Source organism: Acomys minous, assembly GCF_964271855.1.
Source record: "Acomys minous genome assembly, chromosome: 1".
Taxonomy (NCBI): Eukaryota; Metazoa; Chordata; class Mammalia; order Rodentia; family Muridae; genus Acomys; species Acomys minous.
This window is the reverse complement of record NC_140483.1, coordinates 685800-712923: the sequence shown is the minus strand read 5'-3', so window position 1 is coordinate 712923 and position 27124 is coordinate 685800. Positions and strand designations below refer to the sequence as shown.

Below are 27124 nucleotides of genomic sequence, written 5' to 3'. Positions count from 1 at the left end.
CTGGCCTCTAAAGGAGTTGAAGTTTTCAGAGGGAGGTTGGTATGTGTTCCTTGCCTCTTACTTTGCAAGGAATTAGGGAAAATCAAAGTGAGATTGTCTGTCTTCAAAGTGCAGTTGGCATTGCTACTCTGCCTTTTTGGAGAGAGCAATGGCTTTAGAGGGCGACACTAGAGCCTGGCTTAAGAGTAACATCCCAGAGGCCATCAGAGAGGGGAACAATCTGGATGAGTATAGCGCTGTCACCTTCCTTCTGCATGTAATCATGTGTTTCCTTACTGTGGTTAACTGCTTTTACACTATGAATGTCATTATGTAAATATTCCCTAGGTACTGTCTTAAATAATTGTGTTACCGTGTTGTAGATGTTCTAGTCCCTCCCCTGTGCAGGTGATGGCCTTGGTCCTGGAATTCTTGTCTCTGACCTAGCTCTTCAAGCTGACACTTGGTTGTTGACAGACAGGTCCTGTGCCCAGAACAGATTTGATAAATCTGATCCCTCATCCTCTGTCTCAGGCTGTAGGTCTGGATTACGGCTGTAGCAGTTGAGAAATGAGAACTGAAGTGGGACTGTATGTGGTTGTGAGTCTTAATGCCTAGATCTGACCCACTGAAACAAAGCAGGGTTTGTCCTTTAATGGGAAATAGATTCCATTTTAAAATCACTTGTCACTAAGCTCGTCTGGTCGTGTAGGTCAGCATATCTTGGAGAATATTCACTTGTACAGATTCTACATACCCTAGAGACATAAACCTGTGCCCATAGGGGCCAAGACTCTCATACACGCAGCCTGGTCTGCTCTATGGCACCGGCTGTGGTCCACTGTTAAATAAATAAGTACAGATCTCTACTTATGCTTCACATGGCCCAGCCACACTCAGTATCTGCAGGTTATTTCCATCCACAGAAAAGATCAGGATTTTAAGAGCAGCCAGAGAAGAGGGGCAAGTCAGTGGCCCCCGGGTATCATAAGGACAGCAGGTGCTGGTCACCTTGTCAACAAGGTGTCAGGCCAGGGCTGGACCTCAGGCTTCATGGTCAGTGGCCTAGGATTCACAGGTCCTTTGGCTTCTTTCACTTTCACATAAAGTACTGGGAAGTAGCCTGGGCAGGAAGGACACTTTGGAGCCTAGATTTCTGGCCCGAGAGACAGAGTGTCTCAATCTGTCCAAGAGAAAGTACCTGCTTAAAAGCAGAGCACACCGGTCACAGTTTCTGCTGTCCCAGTCCTGACCTTACCCAGAACATGCCTCTTGTGATATAGGCCTGACCGATATTTTTACAAGGGGCTCTGGATGTTGAACTCAGAACCCAGCATGTCTGCTACCCCTATTCATGCTTCTTTTGCCCTTTTGTCTTCAACTCTCGCCTGTCTTGTGCCTGAGCACACTTAGTCTTGTCTAGTAATTCTCATAAATAAGAAGCAAGATGGTTTATGCCTCGTCAGTCCTTGGAAGGAAGACCTGCGAATGCTGGGTATTGCAGGACTGGTGAGTAAGCTCTTGTAAGATGTGCAAAACCATCGTCTTCATTGTTACTTTCCTTGGCACAGTGATAGCTGGGATCAGTTGAACTGCTTTCTTTGGCTTGGGCTTTGGGCTGAGTGATTTGTATTGTCTCTAAGAAAACCCGCTGATTTATAGATGAAATTAAAACTAGAACCACAGAAAAGCTAACTGAGTTGCTCAGGTTTATAAAACTAGTAAAAACAATGCACGAGAATTCAGATTTATATCTGTCTTATCTGAGAATCAGGAGTTTCTAACCAATGTGTGTTCTTAAATGTTTGTGGAAAGTCAAGATTGCTTCAGTAGGCTAGCAGTCTTCCTGGTATCACTGTCAGGAATTCCAAGCATGTTTTGAATACTTACAGTTCTAGGCTCTCTGGCTCTATGGGATAGATTATCCCCATCCTGCTGATTAGGAAACAAAGGCTTAGAAAGAGCAAGGTGACTTGCTGTAGGCTGCACAGCTAAGTAGTGTAAACTGGGATTTGGGGACAGGCTGCCTCTAGAGCCTGCACTCTAAATCCTCTGTCGTTGCCCACATAAAGTTAGACTCCTTTTCTTCCTATGTCTTTCTTCTGATGCTTCTTTCCGTAGCTTATGATGCTGTTCATAGCTCGTTCCTGCTCTTTCTATTGTCCGTTTCAGATCATGCACGTCCACGCGGAGCTCCTTCAAAGGGTCGACTCTTCAGTTTGTGCCTAGCCCTTATCGTCATGACCCCTACAGCAATAGTGGTACTGCTTTTCTCCCAGTTCCCCTCTCTCTTTGAAGTGCTGGGGATTGAAGCAAGGCTTTGCATATGCTAGACGGGAACACTCTGTTACTGGCCCGAATTAAAGCCCCGCACTGTGCAGCATAGGCAGATGTCAAAATTATGATCCACGCGCCTTTACCTTCCACGGTAAGGACTGCAGGCTTATGCTATCTTGCTGGCTCCGTTTTATCTTCAGCGGAAGGAAAGGAATGGAAGCCTAGAAGTGGATGCACACGTGTGTTGGAACTCCTGCTTTATGACAGAGAGATTTGTGCACGTCTGAGCACCAGAGAGTAGATAATTATTTTGATAAACACTGCAAGTGCGGTGGGATAAGATTGAGGAAAAAAATGAATTTGGACCATATAAAAAATAAGTTCCAGCACTATCACTGATATAAATGTGAATGTCAAAACAAAGCTTCATGTATCTTTGTGACCTTGAGCTAGACATACAGTTCTTAAAGATGGTGCAGGAAGTCCTCACCATAAAGCCTGATAACTTGGGTGATATTAAAATGAGAAACTTTTGGGGTTTTGTTTTGTTTTGTTTGTTTTTCAAGACAGGGTTTCTCTGTGTAACAGCTCTGGCTGTCCTGGAACTCGCTCTGTAGCCCAGGCTGGCCTTGAACTCACGGAGATCCACCTGCCTCTGCCTCTCAAAAGCTGGGATTAAAGGCATGCGCCACCACCGCCTGGCTGAGAAACTTACTGTTGTGACCTCTATAAAAGGTCAAAAAACGAGCAACGTAGAGACTATCCTGAGGATGAAAGGTGGGTCACATCTAAAATATGTGATTCCTCCAACAAATCCTTCAGAAAAAAAAAAAATGACTCCTCCTTCCCACCCCCAGTGAGCAGAAGAATGTTCTGCACTTAGGATCATGAGTCATAGGCGGTTTTTTTTGTTTTTTTGTTTTTTTTTTTTTTTTTACAATTTCCAGGTTTTAATCTGTGGGTCTTGGACTACTGGTGCAGCCTGGGGGCTGGCCTCAGACCTGTCTTTCTCTTCTCTATGGGCACCAGACCTTTCCCACACTGCTTCACTCAGCTGTACTTCTTTTCTCATGAATGCTACAGATGTGTCTTTAACTCTCCTTTGGCTTACAAATTTTGATCAACTATTTAAAAAAATTTTTTTTCTCTAGCTTCTTTTTCCCTCTTCCTTTTTCATTTCCCTTCTGGTTGAGCCTTAAATCTTTAAGTTGTAAAGGCTACCATAAAATATCACAAGTGATTTTCGGAGAGCAAAGCTTGTTCCATGTTACTCTGGAGGCAGAACAAAGGCCAAAAGGCTCATCTTTACCTATAGAGAGGTTTGGTCTTCGCCGTGCTTTAGTTGTCAGAGTTCCTGGGTCACAAAGAGGCAAAACAGTGTCTTGGTTGCAGTGTTTTTTGTGGAGGGCCTGTGCCTTGGATGGTGCTCGGTTGTGACATCCCCTTCCAATCTTATCTCCAAAGCCCTAATCAGATCTTCCAGAGAGGAGTAGCTGTCACTGGAAGAGAGCAGTGTACTAACACGATCCCTCTACACGTCTACTAGGCCAGGCTGGACTACAAATGCTGGTACTTTTAACGCTATCATGTCTGCTTAACACATGTTTTTGACACAGCATTCCACCTACATCCATCAAGGACAGGCTGAAAACCTTGGCTTTCTTCAAATGGCAACACTGGTGTGTTGGTTCTCTTTGGGGGTATGTTCCTCACCTTGGCGCATTCTTCTTTGTCAGTACGTATTCTCCTTGGCATTTCATTATTGGACCCATGAACACCCTGGAAGTTTTATAGGTGTCTGTGGACTTCACAGTATTTTGGCAGTGTTTAAAAACTTGGAGTTTAACATAAAATTACATTTCCCTTTTATTATGAAAAATTGGACAGTCTTTACTCTGTGAGCACACAGAGCCGGAGGAGCTGCCTGAAAGGATTGGCATATGTCTTCTTGGGTCTTTCTTTCATAGTCTGCTTCTCTTCTTTATTACTTGCCTGGCTAGGAGACATTGTAGTTGATTACAGAGAGAGGGAGAGAGAAAGAGAGGGGGGCGCCCTATGGGCTAGCCTGAGGATCAACCAGTGTGTTTACTATTAGTTCACTAAAAAAGCAAATTCAAGCTTTTAAAAATGTTATATATTTATAAAGTAGATTTTTCCATAATGCAAATTTAGGAATGCTTATAGGATACTAAGCTGACAAATCTGTCCGAGGTGTTTTCTGTACTTCTGTACTGTGTGTTAACTTAGCACTTAGTAGGTCCTTTATGAATGCTTTACCTCCTGAGGTCACCAAGTCACAATTTTGTCTCCTTCCATGTTCTTGGCAGAAATGTCCACCACATTGTACACCTAGCCACTTCCGTAGGAGACCAGATTTGTGTTTAATTTATCTAGGATACACACTCAGGCCCCACATGTTCCACGTGTGTGTTAGCTTCTTGCACAGCTCCCTGTCTCCCCTAAGGAGCCAGCCTTACAGAGATGGGCCTGATGGGGGAGCAGCAAGGGAGCAGACAGCAAGAACCCCACTTTTGCCCACTAATGTGGCTAATGGAGTCTGTGACCAGTACATGCTGTCCACACCTTACATGACAAAGCTTGGTTCTGTCCCTTTAAAGAAAAGCGGGCTGTTGTTGTTGTTGTTGTTGTTGTTGTTGTTGTCGTCCACACCTTACATGACAAAGCTTGGTTCTGTCCCTTTAAAGAAAAGCGGGCTGTTGTTGTTGTTGTTGTTGTTGTTGTCGTCGTCGTCGTTGTCGTCGTTGTTTGGGGTTTTTTGTTTTGTTTTGTTGTTTGGCATTTTGAAAATTTGACCCATATCCTTTGGAGGCCAAGGAGAGATAACTGTGTCTGGAAAGTTTGTTTAGTTCCCAAGGCCTGTAGCTGTGGAGAACCTAGGAAACTGTAGCTATTGGTCAGGAGCTAACATCCTCCTTTTTCAGAGGCCTCTGAAGATCGATGGCAGAAGCCAGTACCCTGTCCTTGCTCAGGAGTTATCTTTACCCCTCAGAAATCAAACACTACACGTAGCACCCTGTAAAACTGCTTCCTTGTAAGCCTCACCATGCTTGCTAAGTAAACATCCGCCCATGCTTTTGGAACTGAATTCATTTCTGCTTCCTGGTCATCGCTTCTGGGTTTTCTGTTCTCGGTGCCCCACAGAGTCAGGTTAATGGAAGCAAGACCTAGAATTAGTCAGAGGCGCCTAAGATGACTGCTTTAACCCTAGTAAAGTTCTCAGGAGGGTGAATGGGCTTGTGGGAAGAACACAGTGCCCTCATACTTTGCAATTCAGCCCTGTTGTCCGGGCCTCTGCTCTGTGAAGACCTAAGCACGGTCTCTCTCGCTGTGGTCGTGGGTCCCAGTGGCTTCACTGCTCAACTTCTATCCCTGTGCGTCTCTTGCTTATTTCTCATGATTTACCTCTTGTCACATCCACCCACCCATGACATTCCTGTTGCCATGGCACTGAGCTGCCACATCACTCACCAAGTTCATGAAATTATGGGCTAACTCTGTGCGAAGCCTACTTCCCTCTAGTTCCCTTTCTGAAAGAGAAGGCTCCCCAGCAGAGTTCTTTGTTTATTTGATCCTGGGCTCATGGATGAATCAGGAATGTCCTGACATGAAATTAGGCATGTTTTTGTGTTGTTGTAGTTGTTGTTGTTGTTGTTCCACCCACCCTACCCCCACCCTGCATGGAGAAGGAAACTCTGGCAAATGGGGATTTAGGTAAGCAGAGGACCATTCTGGAAGACTTGCTTTAAGTGACATCAGAGCAATATGCCTTTGGTCATCAGACCAGTAGGTAACTTCTTCATTGGCATACTCTACCCTGCAGCCCAGAAGGTGTAAATCTGAAGCACTTGCCCCTCACTGGGAGCCTGGCACAGATGCCCTGAGTGTCTTTTAAAACCAGGGGATACCAGGTTGTCTTCCAAGTGGTCCTTCTCTCTGCTTGCTGCAATGTTGGCCAGGGTTGGTTATGTAAAAGGTGCACGGAATAGTGGGTATGGAAGAGATGGTTGCCTAGCGTCTTGCTTATCTTCCTGAAAGTTGCAAGACCCTGATGTGATTCACTTTATGAATCAGCCTACTGCCCCAGGACCTGAGCACATCTAAAACATCTGGTTGCAGTTTGTGTGGCAAACGTGTAGGATGATTGGAGGATGAGCCTTGTTGAATGTCTCTTGTTACATAGGGCTCACTGGGTTAGTGTCCTCAGAAGCATTGCCAGGGAAGGGTGACATTAGAAGCTCTGCGTTTTGCTGTTGTTAAGAGCTGTTAGTAACCTAAAGTAACTCCGGCCTGCCTCTGAAGCCTCAGTGGGACACTCTCTTCATAAGAGTTTCCAGGTATGTGGGCATGCTAAACTATTGCTCAAGGATTGAGAGTTGGCCTGGTGGGTATTCGTCTTCCCTACCTGAGGGAAGAACCAGGCATTGACTACCTCAGGTCCAGGCGTGGCCTTCACTCTTTGTCTTTTATGTTGTCAGAAGGTTCTTCTTGGGAACAAATGACTCAGCAACAAATCGCAGACTCTGGCCTACATGCCTTTTGAGAAATAACTTAGCATATGTATCTAGATCCTAAAAATTTGAACACTGAGTGAATAGAGTTATATTACTCTGGATTTCTTCAGGCTGCTGTGTGGTTTGTTTTTTAAATACCTGACCTGATAGAAGGATTTCATTTGTGGTGAAAGCAGACAGTATTTTAATTATGCTTTTATTTGTTTGTTTGCTTTTTGCTTTTTAAGACAGGGTTTCTCTGTGCAGCCCTGGCTGTCCTGGACTTGCTTTATAGACCAGGCTGGCCTCAAACGCACAGCGATCTGCCTGCCTCTGCCTCCCGAGTGCTGGGATTAAAGGCGTGCACCACCATGCTTGCCTTAATTATGCTTTTTATCCTTAGGAAATTCAAGATATAAAAAAAGTCCTGATTCCATGCCCCCCTCCCCCCCCCAAAAAAAAGGAAGAAAGAAAAAGTAAAACGCAAAAATAATGCCAGAAAACAGCCATGACTGTAATTTTGGACTTGTGTGGTAGAAAGAGTTAATGGGGTGGTGGTCCCATGCTAAGGACTATTTTAGCCTATGGCTAGGAGAAACCCATATGGCTCAAGAAAAGATGATGCAACATTTAGTACAAGACAACCCTGGCTGATCCCTGGGGCTGCCACTCAAAGAGTTAAAGCTAGTCCTGTTGCTGTGAAACCCAAAGTGAGGAAGAGAAGCGACAGAGATGGAAACCTGTGTGTTCCAGAGCTGTTAGGTATGAAAAGGGGTGGGAGAGGCTGAAAAGTGTGGCCAAGAAAACAGAATGTAGGTCCAACTTTTTTTTTTCCTTGTTTGACCAGCCTTGGCACTGCCCTCTGCCTCTCCAGGGGAAAAGCTGCAGTTCTGCCCCTGCAACACAAGGAGCAGACTGGAGAATTTAGATCTGCGTCACAGAGCTCAGAGAAGAGGAGAGAGAGAGAGAGGGAGAGAGAGAGAGGAGGAGGACAGAGGAGCGAGGGAGAGGGAGAGAGAGAGAGAGAGCCGGCCAGCATGAGCACACAGGCTGTCGATAGGTCTGCTAGCAGCAGCCGTGCTGCAGCAGAGAGAGAAAGCAAGAAACAAGTCATAGCAACACCGGGCACCAGGTTCTGCCAAGCGTTCAGAATCTGTTGGGAGCCAGAGGCCTCTGGGTAGCCTAGGCTAAGATGTCACGCAAGGTGGCACAGGCAGTTCCCAGGGGGAAGAGGTGAGAATGAGGGGGTGGGGGTGGGGGGAACAGCAGTGGGTACAAGAGTTGGTGGGGTGACAATGGAAGGCTTGATCAGAGTGGATTCTGGAACATTCAGGACTGCGGCACCTTGTATCTGGACAGGGATTTGGGTCTGCACAGGAGACGACTGGTGGTCCAGTGGGGCTTAAGGACTGGACGGCATAACCCACTTCTTCGCCACGTATGTATTTCCTATAATAAGGGCAATGTCTAGGGCATGTGGGTGTTCTGTTTTTTTCCCACCTTCTTTTCTGCTTTTTGTTATTTTTTTCCTTTCAGGGCTTTTTTTTTTTTCTTTCCTTCCCTACTTTAATTTTTTTCGCCCTTAGTGTCTGCTTAAGCCTGACCAGGGTAGAGGAGTAGTGAGCCATCCCCAGCTTTCCATTTAACCTCCCACCCTTTACCCTGTTTTCTTCGGGTGGACAGAAAGACTGGTTTTCCAGGTTGTTTGGGTGTCAGTGTCCATCTGTACAGGACTCGTAGGAAAGGAAGACAGTGAGAAGTGACGAAGCAGGCACGAAGGGCTGCTTTTCCGGGCACTCCCTTATTAACATGTCTAGTTTGGGCATCTGGGGTGGTGGAGAGCTTAAGCATAGGTAGGGTGTGGGCTGGGAGATGTGGGGTGAAACTGGTAGGCTGTCACTGCGTAGTTGAGAAAAGTGGGGAATGGTGACGCAGTCACTGTTGCGTCTTGTTAAGAGCTCTGTGGGGACAGGTAGTGAGGCTCCTGGGATCTGCGAGGCCAGCAGAAGGGTTAAGGATGAGCCTAGGTGGGAAGCTAACATTTAAAGATGAAATGTCATCCTTTTGGCGTTGGAAAGTTGTTTACCTTGTGTTCTCTGTGTCTCCATGTTGGCTCCCTTCCAGTTCACATGTGATGGCCTTCTCTGTATTGCTGCATCATTAACTAAGTGACTGAGCTGGCCTTCCATTGGCCAGGGGAGGGCTCTTACTTCAGAGACTTCCTCTCATTGGTGGGCGGGCCAGTGGCAGGTGAAAAGCTCTTTTTGATTGGCTGAGGACAGGGTATCAAATCTGAATTTGCATTTCACTTGCTTAAAGGGGAGGGGGAGAAGCCCAGCAGCTTCTAAAATCTCTTAGGGGTATGCGTAGGTAGGTGCGTGTGTCTGCCTGCTTCAGACTGCCCAGTGGAAGCTTCTTCCTTTACCTTTTTTAAAATTTCAGGGACTATAAGGAAGAGCTTAATATACCCCAAACTTTTTTATTTTTTGAGGGAGGATACTGGGGAGACAGGTTTTAAGAAGATTGACCAAATTGGAAGAAAATGCTTGTCCTCTGCTTTGGTGTCAGAAAAGAGAATTTTCCAATCTGCCACACCTCAGTCTTGCGGCAAAAATAATTCTTGGCTCCCCTGGAAACCATCGGGCAAGGTAGGGCAGAGCTGCTGCTGCTGCTGCTGTCGCCATCACCCTGGGCTTCCTACTGAGTGGGCTGCTCCCCGTGAGGGATCTGAACTGATGCTCGGGTTATCCAAAAGTCCTCAGATCAGCTCTGAGCTGAGCCCACTGTTGGAAGAACCTGACGTTTGGAAGGTGATGCTACCGTGTGCTTGGAAAGGTGAGGAATGGGGACTAACCTCCGGGTATTGGTTGGAAACTGGCTATTGTAAGGTTCCTGAAAAGGTGGGTAGAGATTTGAAGGACTCCCATTAGAATGACTTGTCAGTCTAGGGAACCAAGAGATGGAGAATGAAACTGGGGCAGCGGCAGCTATCTTGTATTGGGGGAGGGAAGCTGGAAAATTAGAGTTCTAGCACCCCATCTTGTCCTTCTGATAGGTCTCATATTTGTGGGAGGGGGTTTGCTAGGCCCTGCACCGTGCACAGTGGCCCCACCCATGACTGCGCATTCAAACCAAGAACGCAGTGCGCCCTGGGCCTCTGGCCTAGGACAAACACCTCCTCCTTGTTATATAACTCAGGGGTAGCCTGTGCCTTCGCAAGCCTTCTTTGCAACTCTACCTCCCCAGCCCTCCGGGCTCGCAGCAGAGGGTCTGCTAGGGAACAGTGGGAGGTTCCCTCCCTGTACAGACTAGCCTTTATCCACTTAGTGACCAAATTTGAATACAGAAATGGTTTGCTGTCTCATCTGGGGACATGGGCCCCAGGCTGTCCTTCTGAGTGCCCTGTGTCACCAAGATCCCTGGGGCTCGGATGTGGCGACAGGGCGCTCCTTTCCCTTTTACTCTTCCTGCTCTGGGGGGAGGGGCTTCCTGAAGACTTGTTAGTATTGGTATGAGGAAGGTGAGAAAGCCTGTTGGGAGGGGGTTGGCAGTTTCCCTCCCGTGTCCCTTCCTTTACCTGGCTAGGTTCACAGTCTTTCTGGATTCCTTTGAGGCTGCCATTTTGAAGGTGTCTCTGCTGACGTTCCACATGGTGGCTGGTAGTGTTGCTTTGGCTGGCCCTGCTGTGCTAATTCCAGGGAGTGGATTGGGGTAAGAAAGGGGTCTTTGATAGAGGGATGTAGACACTGTAGAGATAGATGTAGTTATGATCGCTGCAGTGAAGGTGGTCTGGAGGCCGAACTACCTGGTTCCACCCTGGTTACAGCACTGGGCGGGGGTCTAAATGGAAGCCTTCTGGCCCTGGCCTGGGGCCCCATCTTTACCAGAGGGCACTTAGCTTCCCTGCCTCGTCAGCCTGAACCTCAGAGATGATCCATACAGTGCCTGCTGTTGGAAGAGAGTGAAGGCAGACACAGCAGCTCATCTCAGATGTGGCCTACCTATGGTTTGTGTTTTTCAAATAGGCTCCGTCCCTGGCAGCCCCCCCATGGGGATAAGGAGTGAGGTCCACAGCAGGCAGCAGCATTTGGTCAGATGTCCCTGCCTTTCCTCCATGCCCCCTGCCAGGGCCACAGCTATCTGCTCTCCTTCAGTGAGGCTCCCTTTCTAGGCCCCGTCTGCGCATAGCGGCCATCTTGTCTTCCTGCTCAGAGATTTAAAATGGTTTCCCATCACTGTCAGGGTGAAATTCCTCCCACTTAGTAGGGTACTCCGGGCTCTCTGCGAGTGCCCTTAGCTTTCCCAAGAAGCCTTCCTTGGGTAAAAACCAAACCACTCATATTTCTCTGCCTTTCTTTTCTCCCTGTTTTCAGTCCTGGTGTTTTCTATGCCTGCTCTTTACTTGTTGCAGCCCACTGTCTCCATGGAGCTCTCCCTGAGCACTCTAAGGAGAAACCCCTGTAGCCACTATTTATATTACAGGTTTCTTTCTTTCGTGGTATTTTGTTATGTGTGGTTCCATGTGTTCTCTATCAGAGTTTGTGCTCCAACAAGAAGCCAAGGAAAGGGAGAAGAAGACATCCCTATTTAGAGCCTCTATTGCCCGATGCCATGTCAGACACCTCATGAAATGATTTTTTTTTTAATCATAATCCTTTAAGGAGAATTCCGTGACTGACTAGAACTCTAGCCTTCCAATATTTTTCCTCCATGTTTGCAATATGTTAGAAGACGAAACCCTCAAATGTCTCTAATGCGGTGTTAGGTCGTTTAGCTGGTCCATACCCTCTTTATGATAGTCTCCTTTTCCTTCATGGCCAGGCTCACCCAAGATGATATTTTTTTTGTAGCTGAAATGAACAAACCTCAGTTTTTTTGTCTGCAGAGGAGGGTCGGGTAAGCCTAGGCATTGAGGTAGGTATAGACATGGGACTGGCCGTACCAGGTCTGTACCCCAATGTCAGTGGGGTGATTTTAGACTGAATTTTGTGAAGTGAGCCCTACCAGCCTGTGCCATAGGATGGTCTACTGTGCTGTCTGCTCTGTAGGTTGGGCTGAAGCTCTCTCTCCCTGCGTGGAGACTTGTTAGGGATGTCAAATGAGAGAGTAGTAGGTGACTGGCAAATCAGGGGAGAGCCATATACTTCTATGCCGTCACAGCAAGAACAAGGACGGATAGCTCAGATTTTGACCCTAACCCTGCCAGGTAGTGTGTTCCCCCAGGGATGACACCCCTTTGGTTCTGAGGGGCTGATGTGGTGGTGACAGCTGGTGGTGGCAGAATGGGGGTTAAGCAGGGAGTGTCCCTGAGAGTCTTCTCATGCTAGCTTTGTTTCTTTTCTATTCTTGCTGAATCTCAACAGTGGCTGCGTGCTTCCTGATGTTGTTATAAGTCTGTGTGAGGGGAATCTGAGCATTGTGATGCCCCTCATCACCAATTCTGGGATATGGAGCTGAGAGTGACGAAAGCCAGTGAGTCCTCTGTCGACAGCGATCTGCGTCCTGGTGACTGCTGCTTCTCTCTCTCTCTCTCTCTCTCTCTCTCTCTCTCTCTCTCTCTCTCTCTCTCTCTCTCTCATGACTCAGTGCATCGGGAGCCAGGAGATGGAGCTCTCAGTCGAACAGCCAGAATGTTCTGACATGAAAACAGCAAAAACATCTCAGTGAGTCTCTTGCCGGATGCCATGTCAGACACCTCATGGTCTCAGCCTTCATTGTTAGGGAAGGACAGTGAGGAGGCCATGCTGAGCTTCAGGGGTGAGGAGACACAGACACCTTACAAGGGCCCTGAGACCTTTGGATTTTAAATTCAGAGGAGAGAGAGCTGGTTGTGTTATTCAGTGGGCTTAGAAAACAGTACCTTTTTCCTCCCTCCCTCTTCTTCCTTCCTTCCTGCTCCCCTCCCTTCTGTTTTCTTCTTTAAAAACAAAAATTCTCCCTGTCCCTGATGATAGACATATTTACAGAGCCTTTGAGATTTCTCAATGGGTCTGTCTGTGATGAGCTTGGTGGTCTTGTTGAGGATAGAAGATGCCTCCTTCCCAAGAGTGGGCAAGGAGACCCTCCATGACAGTGGCACTATAGTTCCCTGGAGTAGGTGCTCCTATGGATGCATGATGCCTGGATACCCTTCATCTTCTGAGCTTTGTGTGGATAGTGATCTGCCTCACTTGCCCTAACCTGATGGCAGCTCCTCTGTAGCGTGTCAGCTTTCTCTTTCCTTGTGGTGGCATGTCAGAGTTTGCTTTTTTTCCTTTCATCTTCGTTTCCTCTGAAATGAATCCCCACCCCCACCCCCTTTAGCACATCATCATGGAAGTCCAGGGTTCTGGGCTTTTTGTGCAGCATCATGCTAAAGACACATGATTCTACTGCTCCACCCATCATACCTTCATTGCAATTGTATCCTGGCCAGACGATTACGCTTTTCTTTCTGCTACCCTTGGCACAGTCTAGGGTGAAGAACAAATAATTTAAGTTTGGGCTTCGGAGACATCCTGCCCCTGAGCTCTGTCCAAACTTTTGCCATTTTTAATTCTTACATTTTCTAGCACTGATTTTTGTTTGTTTGTTTGTTTTGTTTTGTTTTTTTGAGACAGGGTTTCTCTGTGTAGCTTTGGCTGTCCTGGACTCCCTTTATAGACCAGACTGGCCTTGAACTCACAGAGATACGCCTGTCTCTGTCTTCCAAGTGCTGGGATTAAAGGCGTGTGCCACTGCCCGGCTCCTACCACAGATTTTTATATAGATATTTGCCTCCCAAAAACCACCTAATATGACTCATTTGGGGTCTCTGGGGAGTGTGTCTCTTGGGCTGAGGGCCAAAGGGGGACAGGGAAATATGACTGAGGTCACAACACAGTGAAGAAGAGTAAGCTCAGGAAAGGTATCTGAAGCCCTGAGCCTATGTGTTTGCATCAAGAGCATCTGGACTAGAAAGGCTACATAAGTGTAGGAGCTGGGAACTTGGGGGGCATGCTTCCAGATTCTGAGATATGTGTATGATGAAAGCCTGACTGCCATGCTTCAGAGAAGCCTGTTGTCTCGGGTCCACTTGTCAAGGGGGGGTAGATAGGTATTACTGGATCAGATGTGCCCACGGGTACTGCTGCTTTTCCACGTTGCTCTGCCCAGGGTTATCTTGCCTCTGTCACCTCAGAGGGCTATTTTCCCAGGTGCTACGTAGACCTCCAATTGCAGGCCCTCTGACCTACCTTCCTTTCTCATCCCAACAGAGAGCTCAACAGAGTACGGCTCCATCTGTAAGGAGGTGACAGTCTCTTAGCATCTCAGGCCCGGCTGAGGATGATGTTTGTGTGTCTGAGCTATCATACTAGAGCAGTTTGCTTGCGTTTTTGTGGAGCAGAAAAGAGGAGCTGCTTGACCACTTGTTTTCTATGGGTAAGTGTTCATCTTCATTCTTACATGTTCCTTTCTGCTTGCAAATATGCCAAGTATTGAAGAGGTATTTGTAACCCTGGGCTGCTGTACATTCTTTCTTTCTCTCCTATGTGCCCCGCCCTTTGTCCTTCAGAAGGAAAGGCTGGAATTGAGTGTTCAGCCACCGTCTGTCTTCTTTAGACTCACACTTGAGATTCCAATTCCAGTAGCCATGTCTTTGGTGAGGAGTGCCAATAGCCTCATGAAGGACCTTGGCGCAGTCACTGTGCCCAGTTTGTGCTGAGGCTCCCAGCTGGCCGGCTGCATGAGGATGGTCCTTGCCAGCATCTGGCATGGATCTGCCAAGTTCTAGCTCCAAATCTCGAGTGGTAGGAACCTCAACTATATATAGCCTTGAGCTAAGCAGTTCTTACCAGATGTGCCTACCCTTCCCTGTGGGAGAGGCCCATCTCTGTCAGAACCACGGTGCGGAGAGTAACGTATCTCCAAGGGCTGGAGGCTGTATATATTCATATCATGCTTGGATCAGCTGTGCTTACTCTTCTTTTTTTCCTGTTTCAGATGCTGATAGATGAAAAGCCATGCTGGATGAGGTTGCTGAGGTGGGATGAGGCCAGTAGGGTACCATGTTTAAAGAAGGAAAGACTTGGAGCACTCCATGTGGCCAAAGGTGGTTATGTTTCACGTCAGAGACCAGCTTCCACTGTCTCCTGTTTCCTGCCTGACTTGCACTGCTCAAGAATATCTTTTGACTGTTCTACACTCTTCTGGACCTTTTTCTCTTTGCTCTTTCCTCTGTCCCTTCCTCTCCTTCCCTTTGATTTTTTCCTTTAGGATAAGTGAGAACATTCTCAGCTACTGGTCCATTTCTGTTCTTTCTCTTGTCTTCACCCCCATTTAGCAAGGCAGAGAAAGATCATCGTCCTGGGAAGGAAGGTGGGTATGAATAAAAACCCATGGTGTTGGGTTAGGACATGGTAGGTTAGAGCGTCTTTTCCTTCCTGCAGGTACTGTTGAGCCACCAATGTGTGTGGCTTGCCCTCAGGTGTAGTCTGATGTAACACGGACCTGGTCTTCTTAGTAGATGAATATCAGGCTGCTGATGAGAAACTAAAAGCAACAAAGGAAAGGTCTGATCTTGCCTCGAAGGTAGGTGAAATGTACCTGCTCCCTCAAACTATACCATTCAAGCCTCCAACAATTGTCCTTTTCTTTCCACTCTCCCATTCCTGGCTTTTCTGTGAATGGATGAGTAACCAGCAGAGTGGCAGCATAAGGGCAGCCTGCTCAACGAGCTGGGGGGTGAGGTATTGGGGAGATATCTAGGCAGCACCACAGATAAGGTGTGGCAGTAGCTGAGTACCCAGGCTTCCTTGGCTGCTGACATCTAACCTGAGATTATTCAGGGTGTCGTTCCCCATAACATCCCTGAGGTCCTGGGAACTGCCCAGGGCACAGACATGCTCTTTCCTTTGCAGAGTGGGTATCTGTCTTACTCTAGACACTGAGCCTTAAAGGGGCTTAGGCTAAGTCTAGGACCTAGAGTTTAGCCTGGGCTTAACAGTGACTGAATTCTGAATTTTTCCCTACTTGGGATTTTCCTTTGAATGAATAACTTTTTTCTTTAGGCCTTTAACTGTCTTCAAAGTATCTCTAGACACTTGACAGGGAAATGGTTTTCCTTTGCCTTACAACAACAGCAGTGTTGAGTTAAAGTGATGATGTCCCTCAGAACTGGGGAGACAACTCGTTGTAGACACAAACCAGAAAGCAGACATCATGTGCTTGCTGTGACTTTCAGAAGTCTCTGCCCATCCTTTCTGTCAGTGTTCTTAGCCACTAGGGCCAGTGGGAACTGACTAGCAGCCAAATGTCTAGGGTCTAAGGAGAAAAGGAAGAGCCCTGGATAACTCTGCTAGGTACCTGTGGGATCTCAACCCCACCCATCTCAGGCAGGTACTCTTCTGCCATTGTGTAGCTGTGTTTATCCTTTCCTGCTCCCTCCTACTACTGTCTAAGGAAGACTAATGGATTCCACCTCACATGTTTAATTGGCTGTCTCTCCCTTTGAGGCAAGCCTCTGAGATCCTTGCCAAGAAAGGTCAGTTTGGATGAGTTATCTGTTACTTCAAGGAACTGGACAAGTTTAGCCACTGATTCAGTGGTGTGTGCAGAACAGCTGGGGGTGGGAGGGGCTGAAGCTCGGACTAAGAGGTAAGTTCAGTCAGCTCTGCAGCTGCCAGGTGGATAGGAACAAACCTAGTTCTTCAAGATGAGCCCCACTGGAGGGCTGGAGCCAGATGTGCTTAAGCACCTTAGTTCCTGTGTGCCGCACATTCTTGGGCCTGGCTCTGGTGGCCTCTGCTACCATTCACAGACCTGCCTTTGCCTGACAAGAAAAATAGTAGGGAGCAAAGAGGAACTTAGTTTTGCCTCTTGTCACACAGCTGTCTCTGTGAATTAGGGCTCTACCACCTTGCCGTTCCCTCTTTCAGAGCTTCTCTAATACCTTGCCCCTGGTCACCAGCCTGGCTTCTGCTATGTGACAGGCAGCATTGTGTGTTGACAGCCAAGCAGGCAGTTACCGTGCCTTGAGTGGGATCTAGGTATGCCTGGTACTCTTTTCTTGGCCTCTGAGTTCTGGAAGACAGCTGTGGTACTAAAGCTGAGATATGGCTGTAGAATGCGAGGTACCTCTCCCAGGACCCTGATTGGTCCACACCGTTGGATTCCACTGAGTCCTGTTCTTCCTGAAGCTATGGATTGTTCAGTGCGTATCTCAGCTCTATCCTCTGGCTGGGGTGTATTCCCAACCCTGCAGCTTTAGAGGAGGATGTGAACTCTAAAAGGTCACTTGTTTATACTTAAATATGACCTGTCTCTGGGATAAGTAAGAGATACTGCCCTAAAAGTGTCAGCCTGCTGTCTGTGAGAGGTCTGTGTTTTCCTTCATTTTTTTTTTTTTTCAGAGAAAAGCACACACTGGGTTTGGTTTCTTGCTGGCTCTTTCCAACTGAAAGATGGGTTAGTGAGCAAGAAAACACTTGAGGCCTCGTAGTCTGTGTAGATCTGATGCTGTGGGATTATGTCTGTTTGGGTAGAGTACAGGGATAGAAGGATGGCAACCACGTAGGGTCAGGGTTCTTTGCGGTTGGATAATAGGAACAAGTCAGGAGGGTGTGGGAAGGCATATCCAAATGTCTAAACTCTAGGCAGGGTGGAGCCAGGAGGCAAGGAGGCAAGGAGATGCCATCAGATAATTGGTGTCCGGGTGCCATGCATGGAAAAGGAAACTGCCCTGCCATCCGTGGTAACACAGATATTATCTCCCTTTTATTGTCAGCAAAAATGTAATTATTAAATGACTTTAAGTGAAAGTCACACAATTGATGGGTGTGAGATTTGACTCTGCACTTCTGATTCCAAAACCCTTTATATATATTTCCCAGGGAGGAGAGACTTGCATAGCCTGACTCACCTTAGCCACCTCTTCCCAGGTAAACACGTTCTGAATCCTAAAGTTGAACATACGGAGCAGAAGCACTTGGGGCTTAGCACCACTGGCCTGCCTCGACCTCACAGAGCACACAGGGCACAAAACATTCAACACCATGTGACTTCTCTCAACCCGGTCCTATCCATTCCCTGCAGAAACCATGGTCCCAGCAGAGACTGCAGTTAGCTCCCTGCAGGCACATCCTCAGTGACTTAGCAAAGACCTGGCCTGGATGCTCCCCGTGATGCACAGATGAGAGCCCCCTATGGGGGCTGAAGTGAAGAAGACAGAGGCTAAGGGCAGCCATGTAAAATGAAAGCATTGAGCCGGTGGCTCATAGTCTGACCTCTCCTCCCACCCTGATTCCTAAACTCGCACTTGCTTCTGCGATCTCCAGAGAACTTGTAAGGATTTTTAATGCCTAGGGGGAAAAGGAGTTGGTATCTGCTCTAACTTTTTGGAAAATAGTCTAGCTACCATGTTTTCCCAGGGGACTGAGGCCCTTCAGGCCCTGGCCTCAGAGGTAGGGCAGGGAAAAGGGATTTGCTGTTCTGTGCTGGTGCCCATGTCCTCAGCTTGCTTGTCTAGTAAACAGGTTTTGAATAAGGATCCTACTGGAGGCTCTGATTCATCTTACCCCTGGGCCTGTCCTGGACGTTTGTGGGAGTTTTGTTTGCTAGAAACTCAGGGCCAAGAAAAAGATCCCAAGTTGCTGAGAGAGAAAGGAGGGATCTTGAAGGCCTAAGAGCTACCAAGTTTTGTTCCAAAGAGGCAACTCTGGTGCTAGTATGAGAGATAGCTGGTGATGGGCTTCAAATAGGTAGTAGGAATGGGTGTTTGGATGGGTGGCAGTGAAGAGAAAGGGTTAACTGAGTGAAAGCAGCTGGTAAGGACCTACTAGGTGACAGGATATGACATTGTTCCCTCTTAAACTCAAGCAGGAGATGTGCATTACGGGATCTGGCTGCAGTGCAGTGCAGGGCATGGACTGAAAGACCCTGTATGTTCAAGGAAGGTGTTCTGTTCAAGGTCTGCCCGTGTGCATTTATGTATCCTTCTTGTGTGGTTCTGACTCTAGCCTATCTGCAATGTGACAAAAATTCTCCCAAGCTGCCTAGATAGGACCCCTGGCCCAAGCAGCATGTGGAGTAGTTTTAAGGATGTAAGGATCCTGAAAGTCACTGCATACTTACTCTTCACGTTAGCTGGTTCACTGGGTCAGAGAGAGAGCATTGTCTTGTCATGAAGAGCCCTCCCAGGGCCGATTGCTTGTCCCTGGCTTTGGCTTTCTAACCCAGGTCCCTGCTCCGGCTGGACCAGGGGGTGGAGTGGAGTCCTGAGGTCCTTGGCAATGCTCTGGGCCTGAGACCTTCACTGCCTACTCTGTACATCGGAGAGAAGAAAAGCTCAGAATGTTTCCTATTCTCCGACCTACTGTTTCTCTGATGGCCTGGAGCGCTTGTGCTAGCTGGTTTGCACGTCTTGGCCAGACCTTCGCCATGTTCCTGGAGACATTTCTTGGTAAGCCATTTTGACACCTTCACAGAGATTTGTCCTGCGAATTCAGGCATATTTCTGCTGTATTCCTCGCTGAGAGAAGTTTCAGTGTGGCATCTTTGAGGTTTTTCCATCCTATTTGTAATGGATACCTGGAGCTCTCTCAGCATATGTGTTTACGTTACCTATTTGCTGGATCACATAAGTCACCCACTGGAAGCATTGGCTAACGTGCTGCATAGTTATATGCTAGAAACACTGTCATCAGCTCAGAACCCTTGACTCCCTGTATAGGAAGGGTGATCAGCCCCAGGCTTATTTGAGTCCCGAAAACAGTCCTCATTCTTTGAAGGGAGGTTGTGTAACCTCTTGGCTATTCAGTGTCTAAGTGACTTTATTTTAACAGGTGCAGGGCTCTGGTAAAGGGGTAGAGAAGTGCTCACCTTCCCTTATCACAGGCTTGGGCATGAAGGCTTAGACTTTCTCTAGGAGTATTCTCTCCAGAACAGTTGAGGTTAGGATCAGCAAACATCTGTGTCTGTCTCTCTGTGCTCCATGTTCAGATCTGTTTCTGAATGGAAAGGTACATGGGAACAGTTTTGATGGATGACGGCTTTAGCAGCCTTCTATGACTCTGTCCTATATTAAAGCTGGTTTTTTTCTATTCACCTGGATAATGGAGAAGAGGGTGAATTCAATCTGAAGTAGTGAGGGAAATTCATGCAGATGTCATGAAAGGCCTGTTTGTAACTTTGTTGAGTTCCCAAAGGAGGCAAGAACCTCCAGAGGAGCTATTGGCTCCCCTTGTCAAGTCTGTCTAGTTCCGAGGCTCTGGGACTTTGAGATGATCTCTTAAGTGGTGTGTGGCCAAGGTACCAGGATATAAAGTAGCTCCTTGGTTCTACCTTATGTCAATCCTGGCTGCCTTTGTGGTTAGTCCTTAAGGTGGGAGAGTAGAGGAGACAGTGTAGGCGCAGAACCTGCCACTGTCACCCATTTTCCTTTACAAAAGGAATTTCTGTCACTGAGCTTATGGGAATTATTCTTAATTTTCATATAGAAGTAGAAAAGGTATATGCTGTCTTTCCTATCTTCCAAGGAAGATCTGTCCTATTCCTTTATTTGTATCAACACCACCCCTATACTGGGACATTCCTCCCAGGGAAGGGGGCTCTTGACAAATATCAAGGATAGTAGAGGAAGCAAGATCAGATGCGGCTTTCTAGGAAGAAGGTAGTTTCAGAGTAGACCCACAGCTCTGGGAATCATAGGCATCGTCTGTGGTGCTAACGGTGGACATACCACCTAGAGGAGACCCAGAGTGTGGAATAATTAGTTAATGGCTCAATGAAAGTTGTATTAAATATGAAAAATCCTATGTCCTTTTGAGTTATCGCCAGCTGTAGATTTAGTATCAGAAGGCTTGACAGACAGACAGGCTAGGAACAGTTAAATGAGTTGTATTTTAAGTTCACATTTTTATTGACTTTCTTTTCTGTTTCCTATTTCCTACATTCCGTAGCCATTTCTGAATACAGTCATTTCAGTCTGTGGAGGACTGGAACCATAGATGCTGAATCCCCTCCACAGTGAGGCTACTTTCATTTAATTTACACACCCTCTCACGGACACTTTAAACGCTTTTCCTCCAAGACAGGACTTCACTGTGTAGCCTTGGCTGTCCTGGACTCGCTTTGTAGACCAGGCTGGCTTTGAACTCACAGTGATCCGCCTGCCTCTGCCTCCCAAGTGCTGGGATTAAAGGCATGCGCCACCATGCCCAACTAAACATTTTAAACTATGCCCAGATTTCTTATAATACTTAATTCAAAGCAAATGCTGTCAAATAATTCTTTTAAGAATTCTTTAGAGGATAGTGACAAAAAAAGTCTGTGTAAATAAGTAAACAGATAGTTCATATTTATATGTGCATGTTCACGTACAGTGATTGGAGTGCAAGGATGCAGAACCTGGCACTATGGACAGCTGACTGTAGTTTGTGCAGTTATATTGCTGCACTCTTGAAGTGCAGTTCTTCTGAGTGACTTTAATTTGGAGTGTACACAGACTGCCACTGCCCAGGGACCCTTCTGTCTCCAAGGGTTAGCTGCCTATAGACCCCAGCAGAGACCAATTTGCCCTATATTATGTACCTAATTTTGGGTAGTGGTTGTTTAGGTATGTGAGTCCTAAACCTAATTAGCTGTTATTTCTTTTCAGCTCAGATCCTAATGACTTTGCATGTCTAAGACCGTGGGTATTATTACTTTGCTTAGTAAGAAAGGCCAACATGAATCGCACAGAGAGGGAGGGGACACTGCCTCTGGCCAACTGGCTGCTCTCCAAAACAGGTGAACTTTGTGTTCAAAAGGAATGCATTTAATGTTTACTGTATTTTTTTCTCCTTTTTACCCATCTTTTCTCTTCTTTGTCCCACCCCGACCCTTGCTGCTTCCCCAGCCAGGAAAGAATTTAATATGCGAGACTACAAACAATACAGTTATAAAACTGTGAAAACGAGAGGGTGTGGCTTCCCTAAATAGGAAAAGGGCATGCTGGGTAATGGCCCCAGGGAGCATGCAGGGCTTTTGATGGAGCCTGTGAGAGCCCAGTGGGCTGGGTACTGTGCTGCCCAGCGCTAAGCTATCTCCAGTCTAGAGCAGAAGGGATGCAAATGAAAGAGGACAGAGTGGAGCTTGTGAAAGGGAAGTTGTGTGCCCCTCTGATCGGATAGGAATGCCCTACACTGTGAAACTTCTTCCTCTCCTCTCCTCTCCCTTGGTTTCCATTTTCTCCTTCCTCCTCGTTGTTCCTGAGACTAGCAGACAGAAGCTATGATAACAGAAAAGGGTTAGAATAGCAGAGTAGCTGCTGCTACTTAGGCTGGGCCTGCCAAAGATGAGACAGGGTTTGGGGCTTGTGTTGCCCTCGCGCTCAGACCTACCTCTGCTAAGCCCAGCCTCCTCCCCCAACGTGAAACAGTGGAACTACAAACACATCATAGTGTGTACCCCTGTCTATGTGTGTACCCAGGTGTGTACCCCAGTACTGTGGGTCTACCCTGACTTCTGGTGCCAGTCTAGGGCTGTGCTGAGCAAGATGGCGAACTGAAATGCTCTCATGTGTTTTTGCCTTCCACAGGAGAAGCGAGGCTTGTGGCAGAGAACTTAGTTGTAGAGAGCTCCTGAGAACCCAGTGGTAGGCATGTGGCCCAATGAGTATGGCACCAGATGGGATGCTATGTCTGTTTCTTCCCTTGTTTCTTGGCAATACTAGGAGAGCTGGCTAGTTCTGGCTGGATGAAGCAGGGAAGTTGGACTTGAGCACCTGACTTGACCTGATTAGGCTGGTATTCTCCTTACTGAATCTTCCTCTGAGCCATATAGACCATTTAGGAGTGTTAAGGGGATGGGCTGTATGGGTCTAAGTACAGGAACTCTGGTACCACAGACAGGTTTACCTGTCCTCTTGTGGCATGCTCCAGTTTCCTTGAGGGTGGTTCTTGCCTGTTTCCCCTCCCTATGAAAGCAAAGCCCTCTGCCATGGCCAGGGTACACTGCTCTCTAGCCTTCACTCTGAAGTCCTCTCTTTACCATGCCTATTCATCCCAGAAGGTAGCATGGTAACACCCTCTCTAGCCTGGATAGCGTGCCAGGACCTTAGTGCCCTGTATGGAATTGTATTGAGTTTAGGAGCTTTTGAGACCCAAGACTTGTTCAGTAGCGTTGAGGAAGGGACAGAAAACCTAACATTTAGGAAAGTGGTTGCCCAGTAACATAGGACACGGGACATAGGTGTCCATACCTCTGGTTCAGTGAAGCCAGGAGAGCCAGCTCTGGCCCCCATAGGCACCTGAAGCCTTTACTTCTTCCTTGGTTACCCAGACACTTGAGGGGATGTGCTGGGTCTCACTTCGGGAGTCAGAGGTCACTGATGTTAGGCCAACAAGCTCCAAAGTCCTCTTTACTGATGGATCCTCAATATTTATCCCTCATTTTATCATTCTTCCTCTGATTCATTGACCACAGCTTGCTGGCAACATGCCCTACCTACCCTGAGAGTAGATGACAAAGGTGACATTAAAGACAAAATGTCGTGGATGCTGGGCCTGGGCTACTGCTGAGAGTGACAAGAAGCCAGGCAGCCTCAGTGCATATATGCAAGTGATCCATTTTGGAGGTAAGATGTTCCCTTTTCTTTCAAAAAGACCTTCCCTAGCCTCTTTTCCCAAAGATGATTTCTTCTAACTGGTGGGAACTCCTAAGTCAGTCTTCAGAGGCAGGCGAGAAAATGGATGGCGGTTGCTGGCACCTCCCCCATTCTGGCTGGAGCTCACAGCGTGCACATAGCTATGACTCAGCACCCAGTGCTGGGTCAAGAGGGAGAGACTGTTGCCGGACTGGAACCTTCCCACATTCTGCACGTGAGCACACAGAACAGCACAGGCTGGGCCAGCAGGCCGAGGTTCCTGAGGCAAGTATTTTCCTCCAACCCATTTTCTTCCCACATTTTAGAGGTTTCTGTTGTGGCCCAGGATATTTAGTATTCTAAAAATCATAGCGTTGGTCATAGACTATAAGTAGTCTTTTTAATCTCTTTTTTTTCACCAGTGGCCCATGAAGAGTGCTTAAACTTTAGTTGTGCTGTTGGCCTTCATGGGTTGGGTTTTCTGTGTGTTACTTTTGTTAGACAGAATATCACTTTTCCAGATTACTATGCCTCTCTTGTATGCTGCTTCTGCCTCGTGCTGGGCATGCGCGTGTTTTGACCAGTCTTCCCTAGCTTCCTCTTTACAGATGGAGACACTAAAGCCATTCAGGACTACAGCAGGGCCGTTTTCATCGTTAGGCACGCAGGAGTTCTAATTTACCAAGGAGCGACATTGTCTTCACCTCTCTGGCCCATGGCTTAGGAGTATCCTGTCGTGGTGGGTGGGGGGGCAGAATGGCCCCCAGAGAGGGACAGGGACAGATGGAGGTTGTGGAGCGGCACCTCAGACTTCCTCCCTGTTCCATGGCCTTTTCAGTCTGCTAAGTGAGGCAGAGCGGTTTCTTGTCTAGATCAAACCGTGCAGCTTGAACAGAATGTGAAGCCATTTAATTGAGGAGGGAGAGAGGTCCTATTATTCTCGCTGAGAGCAGAGCCCGAGGTTTTCATGGGCAGCTTCTTAGACATCCAGGTGGCTCTCAGGCCTAGACTTGACCAAGTCATCCAGCCATTCCAGACTAGTGAAGCATCAGCACCTTCTTTCAGAAAAGGGACATCGCTCAGCTGATTGTAAGAACCCTGTGTTTTCTGGGACACCGAAGCCTCAGTGGGTCAGTGGTTTGAATGGTAGGACTACTTTTCTTTCCCTCTTCTGTAGTCTGTTGCTTAAATCATCGCACGTTGGTGACTGGTGATTCTTATCTACCAGAAAACAAGGTTCGCACTTTACCTCCCAGGTAGGAAGAAAGGCATTAGCTTCCTGCCATGCTAAGGACCAAAAGAAACAGATGTTTTCTAAATGACAGCAAACTGGGCTAGCCTTGGGGGAAGCTTTCCAGAGCTGAGGTAGAAGAACAGGAGTGGCTGCTGAGGGAGAGTGGCTAAAAGGAGGTAACAGTGCAGGCAAAGCCTTCTGGGAGGAAGGGTGTGGCCTGGGTCCCAGCTGTGTCTCCTTAGCATAGAGGAAGGGCACTGGAGATACGATCATAGGAAGTTGTTAAGAAAATTTGCCTGAAATTTTCTGGAAACCAGAAAAGCTGAGTATTCTATGCAAATCTCATCTGTCCCCTTCACTTACGGGATTTTGACCCTTTTTAATAACCACCATCTAATCTCTTTACAACTCAAAGCCCTCCCTATCACTGGGGTGCCACTGTCACTCAGAGCCTGCACTCCTCTGTCTGTAGCTGAGGCCCTGTAAGTCCCAGGGAAGCTGCTGAGCCTCTCTGGCTCCTCAGGCTGGCCCAGTCTCTTAGAAGCTAGGCCTGTGCAGTGTCAGGATGGCTGGGCTTCACTGCCATTACCTCCCCTGTTGCTGGAGAGAACAAAAAAGCACAGACGCAGGTTCTCCTAAACTACCTGCTGGTCTCTTGCAGTACCAACACCAAGTGCCCGCACCTTCTCCCAGGTATAGTATGTTTAGAGTGAGTCCTCCACCCCCATCCATCGCCTGAACTAAGTCCCCTTCCCCAATCTAGCTCAGAGTTCAGTTCAAGAGAAAGATCACAGTCAAGCTGTGGACCAAGCAGCAGTGGTGGGCGGAGGGGCAGGAATGCAGACATCAGCCCACCTCACTCTGTGACTGCAGGTTCTTGTGCAGACATTGGAACTGTTTCCCTGGACTCTTGGAACAATTAAGTATCCTGACTCTGGGTGTTCACATCATATTTGCTGTTACCCTACAGCAGCCAGGAGCCATAAAAAAGAGATCAGCTTGGATCTGGAGACTAGAAAGAGTTGCTGGGGAGCCTGAAACACACGGCTCTAACTCTCTGTCCCCTTTTTCTGGGTTGTGACATCAGAGGAAACACACAACACGGGGACAGTCCAATTTGGAACATAGTTTGTGAGTCTTCAGATACATTTTAGATAAAGTTTTTAAAAATCTTGTTTTGTGTTAGAGGATCATCTGTATAATACCAACTTCTAAAGTCATTCTGGGCTAAATCAGGTTTCCAGGCCACGGGGTCATGGGATGGAGAGGAGGAACATTTGCTCCTTTTGAATAAGACTTGTAGAAGAGTCGTCTGGGCACAAGCGACACACCTGTGTTCAGTGGTTAACATCCCCCAGGTCATTGTCCTGAAGGAGTGACATAACATACCTATAGACACTGTGCATCTTGGGAAATACTGCATAAATTCAAGACATTACAAATGTGCACATGTTGAGTGGATTTGGTTATTTTATTTCATTGTATATAATAATTTATAATGACTAATGTGAAGGAAGTCACACGGGAAACGAACTTTGCATTGGTCTAGTCTGCTTCAAGTTTTGGCTGTGACTCTGGTGCTGCTGTGAGCACCACTGTGTGGCTGGCGGGTGCGATGATTCTCAGGGCTGAGGCTGGATCTTCTGACTGCACGTCTCTGCTTTCTTCAGCGAGTTCCTCTTCTTCTGGAAGCTGGTTTCACATGGTGGCTTAGATTTTTCCATCTTTGTATCTAGCACCATTTGAAATCAGTGTTTTAGGAGTAAGAATTGCAGCACAGCAGAGTAGACTACAGAGGAGCAGCTGTACACAGGACTGGCTCTGTCCCTCCAGAAGTCAAGGAAAGACCTGAATAGTGGTATCGGGAAAGTAAATGTAAGGGTATGGTGAGGGGCCGGGAGTCACTCCATAGGTGGGGGAAGCTGGCTTGGGCCTGCACTGGTGATCGTCCAGCCAGGGATGTTCTGGGTTTTGATTATAGCAGGGAAGGGGGTGAGGGCTCTGTAAGTGGAGGACTGCTTCTTTCTCGTCAGCACTGCCTGCCTTGTACCTGGAAGATGCCTGGACCGCTCAGTCCTGGTTGCCTCACAGCTGAAGTCAGACTTGCCATCGGCCTTGAGGCTGAGCCTGAAGAACACCACTGGCCCATCTCTTACACAGGCTGACCGATTTCTCCTGGTGTTCAGAGTCTGTTTCTGTCTAGCACCATTTGAAATCGGTTATGATGTAGGGGGAAAAGCACCAGCCTCAGAGCCTTGTGGTGTCTGGTCAGCAGCAGCCTGTCATTTCCTACATGGCAAAGCAGAGAAGACCACAGTTCCCTGACTTCTTCATTGCATATGTATGTGGTTGCAGAAGTTAGAGCTCGCTTAATAGGGTCTTTCACTTAAATTGTTGTAATTTATCTGACATCCTCAGTTGCAATTTCTGACATGTAGTACTGTTGTGAATTATATAAGCTGGTTGCTGCTGAACCATCTTTCTGTTAAGAGTATGTTGATGCATCCTGGCCTTAATAAATAATTTGCTATTTTCAATTTA

The 27124-nt window shown here is 47.4% G+C and overlaps 1 long non-coding RNA gene across 6 annotated transcripts; it reads left to right on the top strand.

Annotated features, from left to right (window-relative positions):
* On the top strand, positions 1–27124 carry LOC311603620. 6 transcript variants are annotated; one of them, XR_014781185.1, is made up of 5 exons: positions 1–8000; positions 8127–14168; positions 14730–15317; positions 21382–21512; positions 23190–27124. It is a non-coding gene; the product is annotated as an uncharacterized lncRNA (long non-coding RNA). The 6 variants fall into 6 exon arrangements; XR_014781186.1 differs by lacking the exon at positions 1–8000 and having other exon boundaries at positions 8041–12239; positions 14003–14168; XR_014781187.1 differs by lacking the exon at positions 1–8000 and having other exon boundaries at positions 8041–12430; positions 14003–14168.